Source organism: Aulonocara stuartgranti (genome assembly GCF_965226115.1).
Source record: "Aulonocara stuartgranti genome assembly, chromosome: 3".
NCBI classification, from domain to species: Eukaryota; Metazoa; Chordata; class Actinopteri; order Cichliformes; family Cichlidae; genus Aulonocara; species Aulonocara stuartgranti.
Window position 1 is genome coordinate 59,400,404 of NC_138941.1, and position 22,384 is coordinate 59,422,787.

General features: G+C 41.2%; 1 long non-coding RNA gene across 1 annotated transcript; it reads left to right on the forward strand.

The window, feature by feature from the left end:
- Positions 1-18,826: 18,826 nt before the first annotated feature.
- LOC309696938 lies at positions 18,827-19,743 on the forward strand. Its single transcript, XR_014273706.1, has 2 exons — positions 18,827-18,865; positions 19,418-19,743. It is a non-coding gene; the product is annotated as an uncharacterized lncRNA (long non-coding RNA).
- The last annotated feature ends 2,641 nt before the right edge of the window (positions 19,744-22,384 follow it).

The window sequence follows — 22,384 nt, forward strand, 5'->3', positions numbered from 1 at the left end:
GGAGAGGCCAGCCACCCTTCGGAGGAAGCTCATTTCTGCCGCTTGTATCCGCGATCTCGTTCTTTCGGTCACTACCCACAGCTCGTGGCCATAGGTGAGGGTAGGGACGTAGATCGACCGGTAAATTGAGAGCTTCGCTTTTACACTCAGCTCCCTCTTCACCACGACGGACCGGTGCAGCGTCCGCATTACTGCAGCTGCAGCCCCAATCCGTCTGTCGATCTCCGGCTCCCTTCTCCCATCACTCACGAACATGACCCCGAGATACTTGAACTCCTCCACTTGGGGCAGGAACTCATCCCCGACCCGGAGTGGGCACTCCACCCTTTTCCGGCTGAGAACCATGGCCTCAGATTTGGAGGTGCTGATCCTCATTCCCGCTGTTTCACACTCGGCTGCGAACCGTTCCAGTGCGAGCTGGAGGCCCTCACCCGATGAAGCCAACAGAACCACATCATCTGCAAAAATCAGAGATGAGATTCTGAGGCCACCAAAGCGAAAGCCCTCCGCCACTTGGCTGCGCCTAGAAATCCTGTCCATAAAAATTATGAATAGAACCGGAGGCAAAGGGCAGCCCTGGCGGAGCCCATCACCCACCGGGAATGAGTCCGACTTATTGCCGGTGTTAAGGTTCAAAATATTGGGGATGGAGACAAGAGAAAAAACCACAATAACAACACTGGTCCGGCCGGGTTGAGTCAAACGATGATTTAATGATCACACACGTGGGAGATGGACACTGATGCAGACAGCCTCAAAATCTCAAAATGGTGGAGCATTGCTCAAACTTTTATAACCTCTGGTGCCTCCACCTTATCATAAAAAGCCTAAACATTCACATGCTCTCTCTCACACAGCGCCTAAGCTACGACCTTGGCTCCCTGTTTATCTGCTCCTGCTGAAATGGGGCAGAAAACTCCAGCACACTCTATTCTCTTCTACTCAGACAAATTAGACAATAACCTTCTGCGAACAGTATTTCTTATAACTCAGCAATATAATGCATCATAAAACAATATCATTCATTCACAACAAGTCAGCAATTTAATGTAATGTAAATCAGTTTAACTAATGCAATAGTTATCAGCTTCTTCTAATTCAGGAGAATAATGCAAACTAAAACTACATAATAATTCACAATCTTTAATTAGGGGTATAACATGGCATAAAATAATATCATAATTTTACAATTCCCCCTGATGAGGTCATTAGAATAATGACCTCACAAACACCCTGTAGCCCAGTGTGGCCGGGTTCATCTCTTCTCACTCCTGAGGTCCTTTGTCCCCCTGAGGGGCAAACCATATGTAAGATGACCTCTGTGTTTGCGCAAGTCAGGTGCAAGACAAACTATTACTACAAGGATAGCAGGTCCAGATGACACTCCCCTGTTCTCCCACAGCTTTATTTGGTGTTCCCGTATACCATTCAGACGTAGACTAGAACCTCTGTCCGAAGAGCTCTTAACCTTTATTTTATTGCTGCAGCTACCAGTGTCGTCCAGTTGGGTGATCCTCTGCTCTTAATCCTCCAACCTTAGGGGTTAGACAACCCTTCAGTCGTAACACAGATCAGGGGATTATTCTGCTCCGATTTCAAACAACGATCTGTGTATTCTCCAGAAAAAGGAACAGGAAGGTGTCCCCTTTTTGCCCAAAAGCCTCTCGAACTTCGTTGGTCTGGTGTTCCCGGATTTCCGCCAACCCCTTCATGGTTATTGCTGTGTTTATGGGATCCATCCTTTTGTGGTGACTAGCTGGAGCCCAAACGCCATGACCCTTGGACCCAGTTGATGTCTCGGCAGTCACTGTGTCTGACTCTGCTACGGAGGATCCTCGCATCTCTGTGACCTCGTCTGGTGTCTGTTCCTTTCTCTATAAGAGACAGAAAACCAAAACACCTCTCTTCCTAACCCTAATAATCTAATGTTATTATCTACTGACCTTCTAGTGATTCAGAATTGGTCTAAAACATTCAGAATGTCCCAGGGACTTATTCTAATCATATCTTATGTGTGTGTAAGCATGTTTGCATTTAGCCTTCCGCACTCAAGGCATTTCTTACACTTTATCAGTCCGGACAGTCACGCCGAACGAAGGTTCTGACCTTCAAAAGGCCGAGTGCCAACTCGTTATAAGCACATTTGCAAGGTGTGTCTGAAAATTATTGAAACCCCTCTTTTTAACAAAAGACAAAAAATTAACAAATCTTCTAAACGCTATTCAGTTCATTTCAATGAGTAATGATTAAACATGAAAATGATAGTTTATGCTTTTTCACTGATTCTCTAAAAGGTCCGTCTTCTCGGACCGCTATTAGCTTAAGCTTTACCATTCCTAAATTATTAAAGACACAAATGAAGTTATAAAATGTTCAAATAATCCTGGTTTGATGTTAAAGCTCAACCTTCCCCCCCTTTTTTGACACATTCCAATGTGTCAAATCAACGGAGCTAGAACATTCAAAAAAAAAAAAAAAGTTAGGCAGCTACAAAGTTTCCCAGACTCTTAAGGTGATCCGCGTGTAACGTTCTGACTCAGGTATTTAATATTTCAATAAATCTCGTTTAATTAACTGCCACTATTTAAACTAACCTTAAAGACATAATTTAAGAAAAGATCACAAAGAATAACATGCTATCAGTGTTTTGTAAGCGCGTGCGGCCTTCTATGCTCAAAGCCTTTCCCCTCAATAGATCAGTCAGACATTCGCGCTGACTGTAGCTTTTAACCCTTATTAACCTGAGCACAACTCTACAATGAGCAACAAGTTGCAATATGTATAAAAATGATCATGGTTACACCTGCAATGAAAAATTATATCATTATCCTAACACCTGTAAATGGAAGATTCATCAGAAGTTATAACAATCACAGGAACACAGATGTTAGTATAAGGTCAAAAGCTTCAATAAATGATCATCGATGCAATGCTTGTTGCATGATTCTCATACAATAATAATGCTGACATTGAAAATAACAGTATAACACCCCCTTTTGTCCCGTTTCACTTGACACCTAAACGTTTATAAATGCCTCTTTAATTCTTGATTTTATTTCCCCCTTTTCTCCCCTTACTGACCACAGCAGGGGGATCTTAGTTTTGAATCAGCCATGAATCCAGCTCACCTGATTCATCAGTGAGCTCCACCATCACTGGCGTCTGACAGGGTGGCGCTGCATACTCTTCCTTTAATATCACTATTTTCAACCTGTTAATGAGAGTGTTTAAACCTGAAGTCGACTACGTCCACAACAAGTCAATACAGCTGTAAATGTGGCCAATTATCAATCTATTACCAATCAATAACAACAGATAACTTCTATTTTATGCATGCTTTTAATCAACCACTCACCCAGAGGATCTCCAATCCCAGGAAATGCCTTCTCCTCCTTTAATGAGTCTGTCCTCCTTCCATGCCCTGGTAACTGGTCCATCCAGAGCCATATGATCTCAAATATACATACGACAAGCCAAACCACACCTTGGTCACACCAACCCCCTTTCCACCCCCAAGATGTCCAATGCCATCCTAGTATGGACTGTCAAATGTGGCTTTAACGCTGACTGTTCTGACAATCCATTTTATAACGTTCCTGGTCAGCTTTGCCAATCTCTGCACCAGAGTTTTAAACGTTTCGCCATTTTCATTAGGTTTTATCTTTTATTTAGTTTCGACTCCAGATTTTCAATTTTTTGCCAGTTGTAATTAGTTTTTACCAATTCTTTGCTAGTTTAGTCTAGTTTTTATTTTCTGAAAATCCTCAGTTTCAATTTAGTTTTATTTGTGTTTTGCAAAAGTTAAGTGTAACAAAATCTCAGTTCCATCATATCAGTCATGCTCTTCTAATTATCCTTGGGTGTTGAGACTAATAACTATTAACTCTTGCCGCACCGAATGGTCCTAATTTTGGTTAAAGTTAATTGATAACCTTTTGAAGGCGATTGTTTCACACCTTTATTTAGATGTCCCAGTCCTGTTATCTCGGGATACATCACGCTGCCTTATCTGGGGTTAGCTGTTTTCTTGGGATGCGAGTTAAGTGGATGAGCTCTTCAACGAGGGGGAGTGTGCTCCCCCTGATGAGGTCTTCTAGGTAAGCTAGGTTAACCTTCTTGTGTGAGCTTTTCAAGTGCACTTTTAAGGTTTGTGGGATTTTTTGTTTTTTATAAATGTCCCTCAAGACCCCCTGATGACCCAGTAATTCATTTTTGCGCACTGTAGTACACATTTAGTTTTTTGCTTGTAGCTCTCATACTCTACTTGCCACTCCTCTAAGTCCTGATGTTTCTTAGAGAGGACAACAGTACCTTTAAAATTATGTCACATGTGTGGGGGTGTGGCCTTGCCAATCGTTTTTCCCACCTTTTCAAAATGGCTGGCGTGCCCACAAGCACATTTTATGGAAGAGAGAAAGGTAAGCTTGATATTTACATTTAAAATGTTTTGTTAAACTCAGATTTTTATTTTATCCAAAAAATAAACATCTGGTAAATAATTTCAGGGGTCTTTAAGAATTAGGCTCATTTACTTTCACAGGGAACATGACTAATTTATTAATGTGTGCTCTACACATTGGGACTTTATATTTATATTTATTTCACTTTTTCCTAATACCCAACTTTTGACAAAGGCGGAGAGAATTCTTAACACAATTATTAAGGGAGATTCAAACATAGATTTTTCAAAATATGAGAGGGTCAGGACCCACTAAAAGCCACAGAGAAGATTATCGAGATGCAGTGGCAGATGTAATAGAGAAAGACACAGGGCCACCTGAAATCTGTCGTCCTATCTGGTGCAAAACCAACATGTAGTAGAATCTGGAATTTTGATTTTGAGTTAAAAATAAAATATGGGTAAAATGCAGAAATCTTTTCCAGTAAAGTAAAAAAATAAGTGTCGCAATTATAGTTGAATCCATAACACCTAATTGTTTCTACGAGATCACGTCGTTGCTGAGAGTTATCAGTGATCTCAATGTGTGAAAAGAACTCACAGTATCTGGGGTTTAAGCTCCTCTTAGCTGAGAAACCTGGGACAAACATGTGAACAAGACCTGAATAATACCAGTAATGAAGACTTCTCTCCAAAGATCAATAAAAGGAAGCCCCAATCTGATGAGAGTCTAGCAAAATATGGTTCACTCCACTTGCCTGAAATGGTTAGCAGTCCAAGGCATTTCAGTTGTAGAATGATTGGGTACAACAATGAAACAGATGTGAGATGAGGGAAGTGCCAAATGTTCCTTTGTGTCTCCAAATAAAATCAGTACTTCCTCAGATATCCTAAATAAATTGACTTTTGTGAAATAGAAAGTTCAGTGCCATCACTTATTCCTAAACCAATAGTTTACAGCTAGTGAAGTGTCAGTGACTTCTGGGTTGGTCCCTGATCTTCATCTTATGAGATTGTTATTTTAATAACACTTGATTCATTTAAAAGAAAAAGAAAAAAAAGAAAAAAGAAAAAACGAAAATATTTTCTCCCTGTTTTTTCTTATTCTCTGGGTCTCAGGAGGACATTACGTCCCTCTCCACTACAAGACTCTTGTTATGTCTACAAAACAGTCATATTAAAATCATCCTCAATTCTATTCTGGCGCTGTCTCCCGACTTTTCCTGACCTGATTCTGCGCGTGGACGGAGCAGCAACACAGACGACTCGACTAACGTACTACCTTAATTTCACTATAGCACGGCACGCACACATCAATGCAACCAAACACATTTTGCTATAAATCCAGTTAATTTTAGTTAGTTTTGTGAACATTCAGTACAGTTTTAGTTAGTATTCCTTTTTGTTTTGATTTTATTACCGTTAACGCAAATTCTTTCCACTTCTACTTTTCGTTATTTCATTTGTTGTCTTTAATAATAATAATAATCTCCTCTGCACCCTTGAATAAACACCATTAACATGATCAACCTTTTGCTGCTTGTTATTTCACCATCTTATTGAATCAAATACTTCATGCTTATGTGGTTTACGACATTATATTTATCTAAATCTCCACTTTGTGTCTAAATGTTTGAAGAATTTTTGAGGGTCAAATTTTGAGAATTTGACCATAGTGAAAGTTATGGCGTTATCACCCCCTTTGGGGATTACCTTTTTCCAGTTTTGATGATATTCCTCCCCGTTCTTTATTTTTTTTTTTTGCAAGTACCCCTCTTCAGTGGCGAGAAACTGTTGGTGTGATCAAGCGGGTGCTGTAAAAACAAAAGCTCAGGACAGAACAGTCACCAGTCATGTACTTCATTCAAAATTAACAAATATCAAGCTTCATATTGATCCTCTGAGTGTAATGGTACATTTTAATTTGCACTTCTAAAACAATATTTTCTTTATTTTACTCTTGTTCTTGTGCAGCACCACCCCTCAGCACATGCCCCTGTTATTTTATCTTACTTTTACATTGTTGACTACTTCAAGAGAGCGCCCAAAAGACGGGGACCAGTGTTTATCATTACATATCTCCATTTTGAGTGTGGCTGTCTATCATTCCCCTCCTTCATAGACCTCGGTAGAGGGTTTTTTGTTTGTTTGTTTTTATTCTAAAATTAATTGACTCTCTATAGTGACCCACTATGGTTAATAATAACATGCTCAGTCATGAGTGGGATCAAACCTTTTCTTCACTTTAGCATTTAATATTCCCAACAATATAATGTGATACCTTAATTAAAACACAGCTACTAAAACACAATTTCCTTAATGCAAACATCAGTAGCTCAAAATTAGCAACCAAAGGGTTCAGTCTGCAGTTCACACTGCTGTGAAGCTACAGCTCTTTAGTCTCTGTCATTCTTCTGTTCTTGCAGACAAAACAAAGCAAAACAAAACATCCACCCTTCTTTTACAGGCTGGGTGAATTGTCTGTGGACATTTAATAATCCTAAAGTCGGCACCGTTTTTGTCTCAGTATCAAGTCAGTTAAACTTTTAGTCGTCAGTCCATGACTTTTAGTCGTCAGTCATATGCATACATCCACACACATTCATACCAAAAGTTGCTGATAATGGAGTCTCACGCGCAGCCTATTCGAGGCTCCATCACCAGCAAGATGACGTCATCATTTTAAAGGAAACAGCTCCTTGTTTGTTTTTCCTTCTTTGGACTGGATTGACTCGCTGCAATCCTTTTAGGCTTCAGGATCAGTGTCCCATATAAGTCAACTTTCTCCCAAGCTCATTATAATCATGGAGAAAAAATACTTTGCGACTGTTTTCAATAAGAATATTTTATAGCGCTTTAAAGTTCAATCTCTCAGGCCTGGATTAAAGAGCTGATTTGTTAAATCAGGAACTCACAAAATACCAAAATATCACCACCGGTGGATCACACCTCTCAGATGTTCTTATCTCAGTGCACTGTAACGAAAGCAAACACAGACGTAACCAATTAAACACTCATATAATAACAGATACTGGGGCCCATTGCAAACATGTCCAAAGTTCAAACCATCTTTCTCTCTCTTAGAGAAAGAAAACAATCCAAACCTCACTGATAGAATCAACCTAGTGTCAAACAAAACCCAAAGATCAACCAAAACTCCTTTTTGCACCAACAAAACATGTTGGATTTACTTGACTCAATAATGGACACTAGTTACACACCAACTCTTTACCTTGGCAAAAACGTAAACAACTAAGTTGAATCAACACAACCTTTTCATAATCTCTTCGAAATAAAACTCACACCATTCATTCATCATTTTCGCTCTGTACCACTGCTCCTTGTTAGACTGTGTGAAGCACAGTAAACAATTCAGTGGAGGCTTTGAGCCATAAACAGACATCACGCACAGACATTGTTTTCATTATCAAAGTGCTTCAGACCATGTCCTCTAAATCTACACAAATGCCCTCTGCGTGGCATGAAATACATTTAAGCAATAAATAATCAATCAGTTCTTGCTGTTGTAACCAACTCCGTATTTGGATGTTTGTGTGCAGCATTTGTTAGTAAAGCATTCTTCATTGCATCAGCGTGTGTGTGTGTGGATCACTTCTCAGTTCATTGAATCAACATTTTAATTTGTGTGTGTGTGTGGATCATTTCTCCCTCAATCAACGAGTGCATATGTTCATATGTATGTTTCTTTTCACTCTGAGTCGGTGCATGTAGATGTGTGTGTTTGTGTGGGTGTTTGTGTTCATCACTTTCCTGTTGTAGTGTTCTGGGTAAACCACGGCCTGAAGCGTGCCCTGGGTCCTGCCCTCCTCCTTTTCAGTCTGTTTGCATCCATTGGTGCTGCTGCTCAGAGTTCTGTCCATACTGGTTCTGGCCCCAATTGAGGCAGTCCTTTTCTCCAGTGTCCAGCATCTTCTCCTTATTTCGCTCCTCCTTAACTTGACCCTTTTGCTTCGGTCTTCCTTCAGGGTTTTGATACGCAGCTCAATTGTCTGGATGTCCGTTTGTTGCTTGCAGAAGTGCGACTGCTGTCCGTTTGTTTGCAGGTGGAACGGCTGACATCCAGAAGGTGTATAGGAGAGTCTGCAGCTTCCACCTCCCCAGTGGAAGACCTCAATCTTTGTTCTGTTAGTCTAACACAGGCCTCAAGGCTCTCTGGGATCCCTGCTTGCACTCTCAAGCCCACGGCTCAGGTCGTAGTCGTGGTCCCATTCCAGGGGAATGGAGTCCATGGTTGTTTGGGTGTCTCAGCCCGAGCGTTCAGTCCAGAGCTGGGCAGCCCAGGACGCTGAGCGATCGGAGGACGGCAGAGGCGACAGGAAGCCATCCCCCTAACGTTCGCTCCATAGCAGACCGGACAAATCACACTGCTCATCTAGCTCCAGGATGCTCCGGCCTGATTTCAAGTCCGGTGTCTTGGACTCCAAGCCTGATGGGTTCGATTTTCAGCTAGCTCCTCCTGGGCCATGCTCAGTTTCTGCTCTGATGCCTCGAGGTCTTATTGAGGGCAGAAACCTCAGAGTCTTTTCCGTAGAAATCAGATTTAAGTCCATTGATGTTTTCCTTGCTTTGCTCCACGGCCTTTTGCGGCTCTGCTGTTCGGCTCTTCTCAGAGGTCAGCTCCTGGCCGAGCCCCGACACCTGTGCCTTCAGCTTATTTTCTCCTGGTGTTTTGTCCATTCTGAGGTGACCTCAGTTACTCCTCCTGTCCCTGGCACGCCCTTTTTGCTGCCCGATGGTCATTGTTGGTCCGTCACTGTCCTGCACAGTTTTAATGCAGAGTGGTTAAGGTCAGCATGGTTTTGCTCGGCCTCACTTTTCATCTGGGCTTGATGGGCGTCTCGTCACAGCTCTGTCAGCTGAAGCTGTCTTTTTCCATATGGCAAGAATGTAAAGAGTGTGTGAGAGGGGTGTGTCCAATCAGGCACAATGCTGGTGGCTTTGCGAGTGCCTCGTTTTCCAAATCCAGATGTTTCTTTGTCACGTACACAGCAACAGAGAGAACAGTCTGTTGTTGGGATGGCTGAGGTCTTTCACGATCTTCCTGGTCTTGGTCCAGCACCGCCTGCTGTAGATTGAGTGCAGGTCAGGGTGCTCGGAGCGGATGGTGCGCTCAGCTGATTGCACAACCCTCTGTAGTGCTTGTCTGTCCGGCATGGTGCTGTTCCCGAACCAGACAGTGATATAGCTGCTCAGGATGCTCTCAATAGTTCCTTTATATAAGGTGGTCAGAATCGGTGGTGGGAGCCGGGCCTTTCTCAATCTTCTCAGAAAGAAAAGACGCTGACAGACATCTCCCCGTGTAGTGAAACGGGCCTTGGATTACCGCTCTCCGTCTCTGCTGCATGAGATCATTTTCCTGCAGCACTGTTGACATTTTCAAGTTGTTGTTGCGGGTTCAGCTGCTTTAGCATTTAGTCAGGGTCACATCAAAGATGGTAGAGGAGAGAGCAAAGATGGTAGAGGGGAGAGCAGGAGTCCAGGGTCAGCCTCGGCTTTTCCGGGCCGACAAAGCAGCCTGTAATCAAGCATAAAGAGAAAAAACAAAACAAAACAAAAACAAAAACAAACGAACAGGAAAATCCTGTTGTATTGGCTGTGTTACTCAGAGAGGGGAAAAACAACGGGACCAGGCCCTGTGTCAGCCTTCTCTCCCCCTTTTTTTGTTTTTTCTCACCATATAATCCTCTCATAACCCACCAAGCTGACAGGACAACACAGGTACATGTTAAAATTCTTAAGATCATGTTTAAAGCACAAAAATGGAATTTTCTTTCATTTAGTAATCACTTGTATTCATCAATCAGAAGAAAACATGTCACAATTTGACTTTTATCAACCACTAAATTTGTCGTGTTATCACTGGTTGTGATTTTTTTTTTGAAGTTAAGTTGTTGTCCTGCAACCCAGAGGGTTTATTTATTAGTAGTGGATAAACTTTATTGTGTAACGGCGGGTGTATGTTAAGTTTCACTGCTTTAAAGTTGCCGGAAAATCTTCACATGTTCATGGGTGTAAGCTGTTTCTTCATTGCGTGTATGTGCGTTTGTACATGGGCTAATTTAACGTTTTTTCTCAAACGAGGCATTTCTCTAGCACGTGCCTCTCTCTCACATTTCTCTGCTTGTGTGTGTTTTTGTTTCACCTTCTTGTTGTGATGCTCCAGGCGCCTTCCCAACCTCCACAAGTCTGTTGGCCGCAATTTTATGTGTAAAACTTCTCTTAATTTCTCCTTTAATTCTCTGCTAGCTGCTGTCTTTTCCACAGCTGCTGATTCTCGCTGATTTTGTGTCCATTACTATAATTTTGCTTCGGCCGCCGTGCTTGTGGGGGCAGTTGGTCCAGCCCCATAGCCACCTGTATCAACACACTGAGAGATTTATTTAATATCATTTTCATCACTGTTAAATAGACTAGCAGGCAAGACGCCCACCTTTGCACTGCAGACTACATGCCAGTCTCCCAACACACTCCTCTCTGAGTTTCCGCTTTAAACTCCAACATCATTCACACCCTAGTCATTCAACACCTTATTTGTAGTATCATAATCAGCAAAATCAGCGTTTTACTTACAGGCATGTATCATTGTTTGCAAATCAAAATTATAAAACTCAAAAACCCGCTAAACAGGAAGCAAAGTCCTCTGTGCGCGTCACAGCTCATTTGCATGTTCACACACCGTCTAAAAATAGCTCGCAGCGCTGCAGTGCGCTGTCGTCACACACAGGGTCACACAAAGCTCAGACAAAACTCTTCTATTTTATATTACAAAGACGTCTTATATTTACAATCACTGACAGGCCTGACAGATTCAGCACCTAACAAATTTCGACAAATTTAAAATAACGGGTCTCACCGAAGAAAGTCCAACTTTTTTGTAGTCAATCAAACAGTATCTGTTACTTCTGGGAACAGTTTCTGACCTAACTTCTAAATCCCTAACTCAATTTAACTTTGTCCAAACAAGCACATGACACCATTTAAAACGGTGAGGAGATTCTAACTCCTAGCTTATTTCGGGATGCCCTGTACCCCACAGTTAAAGCCAAACTGAACTACCCCTGTTCGCCGACAGGTCAAGACCGCGCGTCCACGGCCAGGAGGGGGCGTAACCCCCGGGCTATGTGCTTCTTAGCAGACTTCTGGGCTGCCGTCCTATAATAATTTTCACCTAACCGATTTTGAGAAATTTTACCATAACGGGTCTCACCGAAGAAAGATAACTTTTTTACGACCAATTAAACAGTCTCTGTTACTTCTGGGAACAGTTTCTGACCTAATTTGTAAAACTATTAACCAGTCTCTGTTACTTCTGGGAACAGTTTCTGTCCTAATTTCCCTACCAAACTACCTGAGCCTTCAGCTCAATATCCAGGGACTCAAACCCAACATTCTCTGTTACTTCTGGGAACAGTTTCATATTTCTTCAACTTCATTAAATACTCTTAAGCAACTTTAACTGCATACCACACGGTGATTCTCATCAAAATCAAAACAGACACTCTACCAGTAATTTCAGTGAGTAGACTTTAATTTAGTCATATCCAATTTGGCACATTTTGGAAATAATTCAACAGGTAGTGCCTTACCTTTAGATAAGCCGGCTTTTGTCCACTCACATCAGACCACTGGCTCGTGCCTGTCCGTTCGACAACCTCGGACCGTCCAAACTTTTAAATTCCACCCCAATACCACAGGACGAGCCCCCAAAATGTTAAGGTTCAAAATATTGGGGATGGAGACAAGAGAAAAAACCACAATAACAACACTGGTCCGGCCGGGTTGAGTCAAACGATGATTTAATGATCACACACGTGGGAGATGGACACTGATGCAGACAGCCTCAAAATCTCAAAATGGTGGAGCATTGCTCAAACTTTTATAACCTCTGGTGCCTCCACCTTATCATAAAAAGCCTAAACATTCACATGCTCTCTCTCACACAGCGCCTAAGCTACGACCTTGGCTCCCTGTTTATCTGCTCCTGCTGAAATGGGGCAGAAAACTCCAGCACACTCTATTCTCTTCTACTCAGACAAATTAGACAACAACCTTCTGCGAACAGTATTTCTTATAACCAGTGTTGGGACTAACGCGTTATTAAGTAACGCGTTACAGTAACTACGTTATTATTGTGGTAACGAGCACGGTAACTAGTTATTATGCCAAAATCAGGAACGCGTTACTCGTTACTGGGATTTAGATTGGCTCGTTACTCGTTACTTCGTGTGGTGGCATCGCGGAGCTTCCACAGATTCAGTAACATTAGCAAGTGGTGGAGGCCAGCAGGTGGATGAAGGAAAAGGGACGCAGAAGGAAAAGAGACCCGAGGCGGCCGCCGGTCCAAGTGTGAACTGAACTTCAGGTAAGAAGTTATGACCTGCAGTCTATCTGGGTCAGATATAAACCGAGTTTAGTTGGAGTTTATTTTCGTTGTGCTGACTTTTTCCGTACTGCGTGCTAGCTAGCACTAGGAAGGCCCAGAGCCCAGCCATTTGGCTTTTCTACCTTTAAAACCCGGAGAGCAGCCAAATGGCTGGTAGGCTTTTAGCTAAGCTTTAGCTTCAGGCAAGTGGAAGCTAAATTGGCTAGTCATTCATATGTAAATTGGGTTGTTACCTGGGAATTCTGGAGGGAGGGGAGTGGGGGTGTGTGGATGAGGGGGTGGGGGAGCTGCTAAAAGCGGTGAGCTTCCTTTTGTGTTTCATCTTGATGCATTCTCAATCATCCAGGGAAACAAATCTCCAAAAGTCACCAACTTGGAGTGTTTCAGTTTGCCATCTTAGGGAGAAATCAACACACATGGGTGTATGTCCTTTGTTGCTGAGATTTATTGATAAAAACAGTACAAAAAATCAACCATTTGTACACATTTTTACAAATAATTATAAAAAGTGAGTGAGTACATTTCAACATTTTCAGCAATCACTCACAATCCTGGCACTGCCATGGTATCTGTAGTCTGCATTTACCTTGGCTTGGCTTCCTGATCAATTGTCCACTACCAAAAGGAAGCCAAGCCCTGTGATCACACCTTGTTTTGTTGTAAAGGGTGGCAGGGCTTGGCTTCCTTTTGGTAGTGGAGCATTGATCAGTCGTCCATTGTGGCATCAATGTGATCACACCTTGTTTTGTTGTAAAGGGTGGCAGGGCAGAGGATAGAGAGCTGGTCCAGTGTTCCGCAACCAGGACGAAAACCGCATTGTTCATCCTGTATCCGAGGTTCGACTAACGGACGAACTCTCCTTTCCAGCACCCTGGCATAGACTTTCCCAGGGAGGCTGAGGAGTGTGATCCCCCTGTAGTTGGAACACACCCTCCGGTCCCCTTTCTTAAAGATGGGGACCACCACCCCGGTCTGCCAGTCCACAGGTACTGCCCCTGATCTCCACGCAACATTGCAGAGGCGTGTCAACCAGGACAGCCCTACAACGTCCAGAGGCTTCAGGAACTCGGGGCGGACCTCATCAACACCAGGGGCTCTGCCACCAAGGAGTTGTTTAACTGCCTCAGTGACCTCGCCCCCGGAAATTGGCGGGTCATTCCTCTCATCCCCAGACTCTGCTTCCTCCTCGGAAGACGTGTCAGTGGGATTAAGGAGGTCCTCGAAGTATTCCTTCCACCGCCTGACAATTTTCTCAGTCGACGTCAGCAGCGCTCCGCCAGCACTATACACAGTGCAGGTAGAGCACCGCTTTCCCCTCCTGAGACGTCTGACGGTTTGCCAGAATCTCTTCGAGGCAGTCCGAAAGTCTTTTTCCATGGCCTCTCCAAACTCCTCCCACACCCGAGTTTTTGCTTCAGCCACTGCCCGAGCCGCATTCCGCTTGGCCTGTCGATACCTGTCGGCTGCCTCCGGAGTCCCACAGGCTAACCAAGCCCGATAGGACTCCTTCTTCAGCCTAGTGGCTCCCTTCACCTCTGGTGTCCACCATTTGGTTCGGGGATTACCACCACGGCAGGCACCAACCACCTTGCGGCCGCAGCTCAATGCAGCAGCTTCAGCAATGGAGACGCTGAACATGGTCCATTCGGACTCAATGTCCCCAGTCTCCCTCGGAATGCTGTTGAAGCTCTGCCGGAGGTGTGCGTTGAAGATCTCGCGGACTGGGGCCTCTGCTAGATGTTCCCAGCACACCCTCACTAACTATAAGTTTAAATGTTAAACAAATTTCTTCCAGTCAGAGAATGTTGCATATAATTAATTTTTTGCTTGATGCATAAAGTTAAAAGATTAAAACTAATAAAACAAGTTTGAAAAAGAGACATTTCCATTTGATTACATTTTGTATGATTGATTATGCAGAAAAAGTAGAATTGGGCTGAAAGATCGATTGTTCTATCACCTATTCAGGTTGTAAATCGTGTTTTTAAAAAGTAACTAAGTTGAAAATAAGTAATCAGTAAAGTAACAGGATTACTTTTTTGGTGAAGTAATCAGTAATTAGTAACTGATTACTTTTTTCAAGTAACTTGACCAACACTGGTGCTATGCATGCAGTGACACTCTGAAGAGGGTCTTCCTTTGTGTCATTGCTGTTGTCATTTGCATCATGACCACTTCTACAAGACTGCTGAAATGACTCAACAGGTGGGATCACAGCAATAAGATGAATGGATCAAATTTCCTTTCCACAAAGGGGTTTTCTGCAGAGATGAATGGACAATAGAGGAGTTACAAGTATCCCCAAAAGGACGAAGGCCTGAAGTGAGGTGATGGGGGTTGATAGAGGCCTTAAAACAGGAGTGCTGATGGGTTCCTGCAGCTTTGAAGATAGCTGAAAGCCATGTCGCCAAACAACAAAACCACCTGGTTTGAATTCCTATTCTACATACATTTGGGCTCTAGTCCTATGGACAGTGATTGAAGGAACTGGAAGAGACATTTTGAAAATGTTAATTTCTCTTTTGACTGTTAACAATTCATTTGTTTGCTCGTAGGATGCAGTTTACCATTGAATGAGATCAATTAGGAATACGATGACTGCTAATACATTTGTCAACTGTGTACTCCTACAGTAATTTAGGGTGATTAACAGATGCTGAGTATAAAAATCTTTGCAGTGAACCTGTCAGAAATAAGGTGTTCAGAACTGAGAACATTTCTAGCATAAATGTCAAACAGGGCGGAAAAGACTGCTCAGGTGACTCAACAGTCTTTTGACTATTGAGTCACCTCAGCATTTCTAAATGCTTAGAAATATTTACTCATATATGCTTAGAGTTTATAATCGATGTCATATTGATAGGGGTCTGATCCTTAGTAGTCTGCAAAGACTCTGTATGCCTTCTGGCATACACACTCACATCCTGGGGTCACAAGAAGAGGTCGTACCTTCTTTTATTGTTTTATGGTATAGCAAACACAAGTATATTCTGTTTTACCCTGATCACAAAACCAACAATGATGAAAGGTATTTTGCCTAAATCATGAACATATTGAAAATATAACATCCCTAGCTGCTTTAAAGTCTAGTGGAATAAAAATAATAATAATAATCATAGAAAAAGAAAATGTGTTGAGGAGTCCATCACTTAAGTGCTACAGACAGAAATTAGTGAGTAAGACTTACATATATCTGAGGTTTTGGAGCATTTTCTAAGGTCTTGTCATTATTTAGTCATTGTTACACTGTGTTTCCGCAGCTGAAGATGTTCTCACAGACAGAAAGACACACTTAACCAGCTTCCTTTTTAACATCTCTGACAATAACCACACTTGAAACCCAGAGACAAAAATGTATGCAGCTGATCACCTTCAGTTCAACATATAGGAGCTCAAGGTGTTTTGCATAATGAAAATGCTATGTGGCATTGTGCACCTCAGATTTATTTTTAACTGGCGGTCACATGGTCAGCTACTTGACAGCTCAAGCAGTGTGTTTGCACGTGAGTGGGATATTTAAAATATATAAACCAACAGTAGCAAACAGGACACATAACTGTTTTAAATGTGAAACATTATGTTTTTCATAATTGCATTTCATAAATGAACAAAACTTATTACAGCAAATGATTTAGAAGGGCAACAATTTATAACGCCACATTTATTATGGGGCGATCGTGGCTCAAAAGTTGGGAGTTCGCCTTGTAATCAGAAGGTTACCGGTTTGAGCCCCAGCTTGGACAGTCTCAGTCGTTGTGTCCTTGGGCAAGACACTTCACCCGTTGCCTACTGGTGGTGGTCAGAGGGCCCGGTGGCGCCAGTGTCTGGCAGCCTTGCCTCTGTCGGTGCGCCCTTTGTTCCCAAAGGTTCCCCTTTGTTTGAATTCCCTGCCACATGCTGCACGTGTTTTTGTTGAGGTAATAGCCATCAAGTTTTTATGAGTGGGGCCTCTTTGCTGCTCTGATGGAATTCTGCAGTTCGTGGCGGGCTCTCTTATACTCCGCCTCAGTCTCATTTGGAAACTGTTGGATGATGTCAGTATTTGAAGCTTTAACATGAACCACTGCAATGAATTTCTATGCTTTTTTTTAAAAATAGCCAGAAGGTCTTCTATATGTTCTCTACTTCCTGTGTGCTTTGCAGGTTGCAGAGAGAAAGAGCTAACAGTAGGAGGATCGTTAAACGGCACGCTGATGTCTGCTCATGTGTATGAGTGAAAACAATGAAGAAAGACAGGTTACTTTAGATAGGTATACTGTGCATGTCTTTAAATTGTTACATCTTGCATAGGTTCAATTAGATGCAGTCTGACCCACACAGCTGAGAGTACTTATAACTTTCTATGCTAACAAAAGTTAACAAATGTTATTTAGGGATTGAAAGTAAAACCAACTTTTTTCATTTTCCGTGTTCTTTTACATGTTTATAAATGCTGTTCATGAAAAATAGCTGCTGAACACTTGTAAGGAGAACTCGGCTGCTAATATGAAATGCCACATGACTTTTAAGCCTTCACACCTTGTGTGTGGTCAGCAGAGAAATAAAATTGTGAACTGGTATAATGAGCAGGTGTCTAACTGAAATGTAGTACTCACGGTCTACTACCGTGAGTACTAGCATAAGTGTAAGCGTGTACCATGCTGTAAATAAAGTACAAATAAATGGAGTTGACTTTCCACATTTGTTTGTTTGTACCGTGCTGCACCTTGCTGTAAATGGTACGTGCTGTAACATTTCACCAGCTGAGTCCTGGTGATTTATTCCAAATATCTAAGTAACTCACTGAACTTGTCTGTGGTTTCAGTGTTGTAGATTAATGGGGTGTAGTGGCATAAAAAAGAAGCAAAAGATAGTGTGAACAAGATATAGTTGAGGTTTAGCAGCTGGGAAAGAGAAAGTAAAACTTGATTCAACAGATTGACATTTTAATGAAAGCACTGTGGGTTATTTGGTCTGTACAAAAAGGGTAGATGGCACAAAAGAAAATCCTACTTGCACCAACTGCTTAGATCATGATTTTTTTTTCAGATGTGCCCTTACAGATGAAGGTGTCGTGTCAGCATGTGATTGTTTTATATCCTGTTTCTCAGACGTAAGACATGAAAATGGCTGGTCTCACAGTGGGTTTTGTTCTGTGGGTTTCAGCAAAGACAGAAGCAGCTTCTCATAAGGCATCTGCACATGACATGCCTAAATATAAAGGACTATTCAATAGCTAAAGAAAATATATTAATATATATTATAAGAATTAATGTATTAAGTCACTGCAAATCAATGATTTTGATTGATCTGTCATTTATATAGTTGTGTAGTGTACAACAATGGCTTCATGATTACCTGTGTTACCTGTGTATAAAGGTGTGTCTTTGTTAATTGTATCAAAAACTTGCATATTGTAGTTTTGATTGTTTTTGCTTTTGGCAGAGTTAAAAATAAAAATCCTAGCTTGATCACCAATGAAACCTGTCAGAAGAAAAATTTACATCAGTACATAACTATTTTAGTGATATTGAAAATGGAAGTGAAAAAATGGTTTTATGGAAGATCCTGTGATCCTTAACCATCCACACCAACCACACGCACACAACCTAAAATGATAGTGTAACCCAGTGTTAAAAACGGGATTAAAAGTATAAATATTCATACTCTCACGATGGGAATAAATATTGATAAAAACAAAGTTAATTATAATAAATACTGATAAAAAGCATGTAATCATAAGTTTAATATGTACATATGTATATGTGGTATATAGATGGTGTGGGGGCAGGACTTAGTCCTTTAGAGTGTGTTTGTCAGATCCACTGAGCGACCAATCATTGGCCGGTCTGACCCTCCCCCAGTCTGTGCGCTGCTGAGACACCTGTGTGTGCCTTCGTGTGCCAGTCAGATACGCCAGAGACACAGACGGTGAAAGATCAGTTTACCCGTGCGGCGAAGAAGCTAGCTGGATAGTGAAAGTCCTTTTTTTTTCTGCGAGAATAAGAGTGATACTTTATCCCAGAGGCCGTGAGCCAACGTGAGCACTGTGAAGCCCCGTGTAGCATTTGTTGCTTTGCATGGTAAGTCCCAGGCAGTACACGTGCGCTAGCATAGCATGCTACTTGCCGCTAGCTCTGATGCTAACTTCTGTTAGCCATTTTGCAATGAAAGTGCCTTTTCTGAGGCTAAAGCAATTAGCACTGAGTCTGCTGCACTTTATACGAGATGTTCTTTAAAGGTTTATGTCACACTACTGTGGTATTGATGTATAATGTATGGTTTTGTGCGACGTTGTTATGTTAGCACATGTTCACTTTTCTCATGGTGCTAATTATAGTTCTGCACAATTAAGTATTAGCAACGTGAAATTAAGTGCCTTCACCTGCACTGTACTTAGCTGAAACTTGATAAGTCTCAAGCCAATGTGTATTTTTAATGCACTGCTGAGCTATTTTGTATTGTTTTAAATGTGTTTCCTATGCACTTTTTCCCTTTGAAATGAGAATAATTTGTTGTACAACATAGAATATTTTGAAAGAAATTTAGAAGCACTACAAGCAACCAGTAGTAATAATAAGTTACAGGCATGATAGCTTAAATGTTGAACTACTGTGTTCTGGCCTGGTCCCCAGGTCAGGTTTTTTCCCTTGCTTATTTGGATTGGATTGGTTTTGAGGACCTGAGAAGAATCGAGGATCCCTTTTCCAGTACTGGATGGCGAGCCCAGCCCAAAGAGCCGGATGAACTGGTAGATTGTAACCCGACTGGTTACAAACACACTGAGTGACTACTGAACATTGAAAGACTGAAATTGACTTTTAAAAAGACACAAAAGACAATATATCCTTAGGTCGACCATTTGTGGGGTTTATTTTATTTTGTTTTCAAGAAGCGCGCTCTACTTTTGTTAAATGTGCACAACTTTAATAATTGCTAATAAATGCAATTGTGTTTTCTACACCTACTGTGTACAAGTCCTCTGTTGTCATACACCCTTGGCTCCTACGAATCTAGAACCTGTCTGATCTGGTCCATATTTCCCTTCTGTCCTCGTACTGTGGTTAAAGGTAACTATACTGCCCGCACTACATGCAAAGAAGGCAAGAAGTAGCACTAACAGGTCTAGTATTGCACCACCAGTGTTACAATAGTTTCAGAGTTTTTCGTTTTCACATGCGTAAGATATCGAAACCCTCGAAACCCCAAGAATTCTCATGGTGTGTAGCACTTGGGTCCTGGGTTCAAATCCTGGCTGAGTCTGTTTGTATGGCTTTTACATGTTTTTCCTATGTCTGCATGACCTCCCTGTGCAGTCTTTCTCCACACATAAAGTTATGTTAATTAACAATTCTTCATTGAGTGTTTGCTCTTTAGCAAGATGACAGCCTGTATGGACTACCCTCTGCTTTTTGCCCTATGACAACTGGATAAGTTGACCCTGAATTGAATAAGCAGAACAAAATTGCACCCTGGTATAGGAAATTGCATCTAAGTGGCACCTCACCATCCTAGGTTAGCACAGTATATGTTATCAAAATTTATTATTAGTGACTTTTGCCTAGTTGTTTTTCCATTAAATCACTCTCCTACTGATCATAACAGTTCATCTGCATTATGTACTCACTTGAGGAGTTAATAATGAGATGTGACACTTCTAATCTTTGTTCCCTGTGCAATACCTGCAAAGTGTGACTGCTAATATTTCTCCTGATTGAGCTTTTAGAGGGCCAGGACTGATTCAGAGGTAAAGAACCCATTTTTATTTTCACCCATACCGTGTGTGTTCGAGAGCTAACACAGCTCAGAAAGCACTGTTGTCACAGTTAGTAGGTTCGGAAAGTAAGATCATCTGGTATGTATTTGGTACATGTACGATGTAAGAACATAAAAGTGCTTACACCACCACAGAGGCAAACTTTTGTTTGAAATTTAAAAAAACATGTCCTCCATCAGCTAAAATACATTTTGGTGTTGGTGCATGATTTAGGAATGGAGTGGAGTTCAGGCCATAAATTTCAATAAGCACACTGCCCGAATGAAACAACTGTGGATTGCAACCAGTTTTGGCCATCATCCAAAACTGGATGATGGCCAGGTTTTCTTTAATACTAATTTTTCAGGTTACATTTCACTGTGTGTTATACTTGTTTAACTATGCATGTGACAAATAAAGAACCTTGAACCTTATAAGCTTTATATCAAAGTTTAGGTGAAACACGCCCACTATTTAGTCTTGTTTATAAATATAGTAAGTAGGTAATGTGTCCTGCATTAACCAAATGCCTTTTTCGTATGGTAATAAAGTTTAGTCCTCTGTTTTATGCATCCTCTACTTTTTATTGCAACCTGATGCCCTTTTTTGTGGAGCAGTTTCCATTTTTTATTTTATTTTATTTGGGTGATATATTTTTAAAAAATTTTATTTTGTAAGTTTGCCTTCAAATCTCACCATGAAAGAAAATTTGAAAATTCCACTGGAAATTACAATGGCGCAGCAATAAAAATATACTTGTCACTGATTACGTTTTTCAAATAATGAGTAAAATAAGGGATTACTATTGCAAAAACGGTAATTCGATTACCGTTACTTTCCCGTAGGAACACTGCGTTACTAAAACCGTGATTTTTTTTTTTTTTTTTGAGAGAATGTCTCATGACAGTGAAATAAGCAAGTGCGCCATTAGTGACAACAGCTGTGTGCAGATCAACAATGGATCACATATCGAGTGTGGGAGAGAGTATGAGCGTGCAGCGTTTAAAGCGTGGAAGTACTGACCTTACTTTGAGTTTGATTCCATAAAAAGTGACAAAAACATTAGCGTCCGTTGTGCGTGGGAAGAAAACTTCTTTTTACAGTGAAAAAAAACCCCTAAACTTCCGAGCAAGCACCGAGTGCAACGACGAAATGGGAAATTCACAGAGACACTGGCGGATTCTTCCACTGACCGCGGCACACCTGCACCAGGGTAAACCTCCGCCTACCCTAGTCCTGCTTTACAGGTGAAAATAGAGCAACAGGACCGCTGAGTCTTTGACTTTATTTATTTTCTGCTGTGTTTTACTTCCATCTATTTGAAAGAGTGAGTGTAAACACAAATATTTTATTTTATGTGCTGGAATGTGCAGAAAATAGGTTTAAATGTTAAACTAATTTATTCAAGTCAGAGAATGTTGCATATAATTAAATTTTTGCTTAATGCATAAAGTTAAAAGATTAAAACTAATAAAACAAGTTAAAAAAAAAAAGAGACTTTTCCATTTGATTACATTTTGTATGATGGATTATGTAGAAAAAGTAGAATTGGGCTCAAAGATCTATCGCTTTATCACCTCTTCAGGTTGTAAATCATGTTTTTAAAAAGTAACTAAGTAACTAAGTAATTAATTACTTTTGAAAATAAGTAATCGGTAAAGTAACGGGATTACTTTTTGGGGAAGTAATCAGTAATTAGTTACTGACTATTTTTATCAAGTAACTTGACCAACACTGCATAAGATGCTTGTTCACCTCAAGTGACTCCAACTGTGCATGGTAATGTTTATGCTCCTAACAGGTAAGAATTTAGTATACTTACTTGATACATAGAGTCATGAATCAT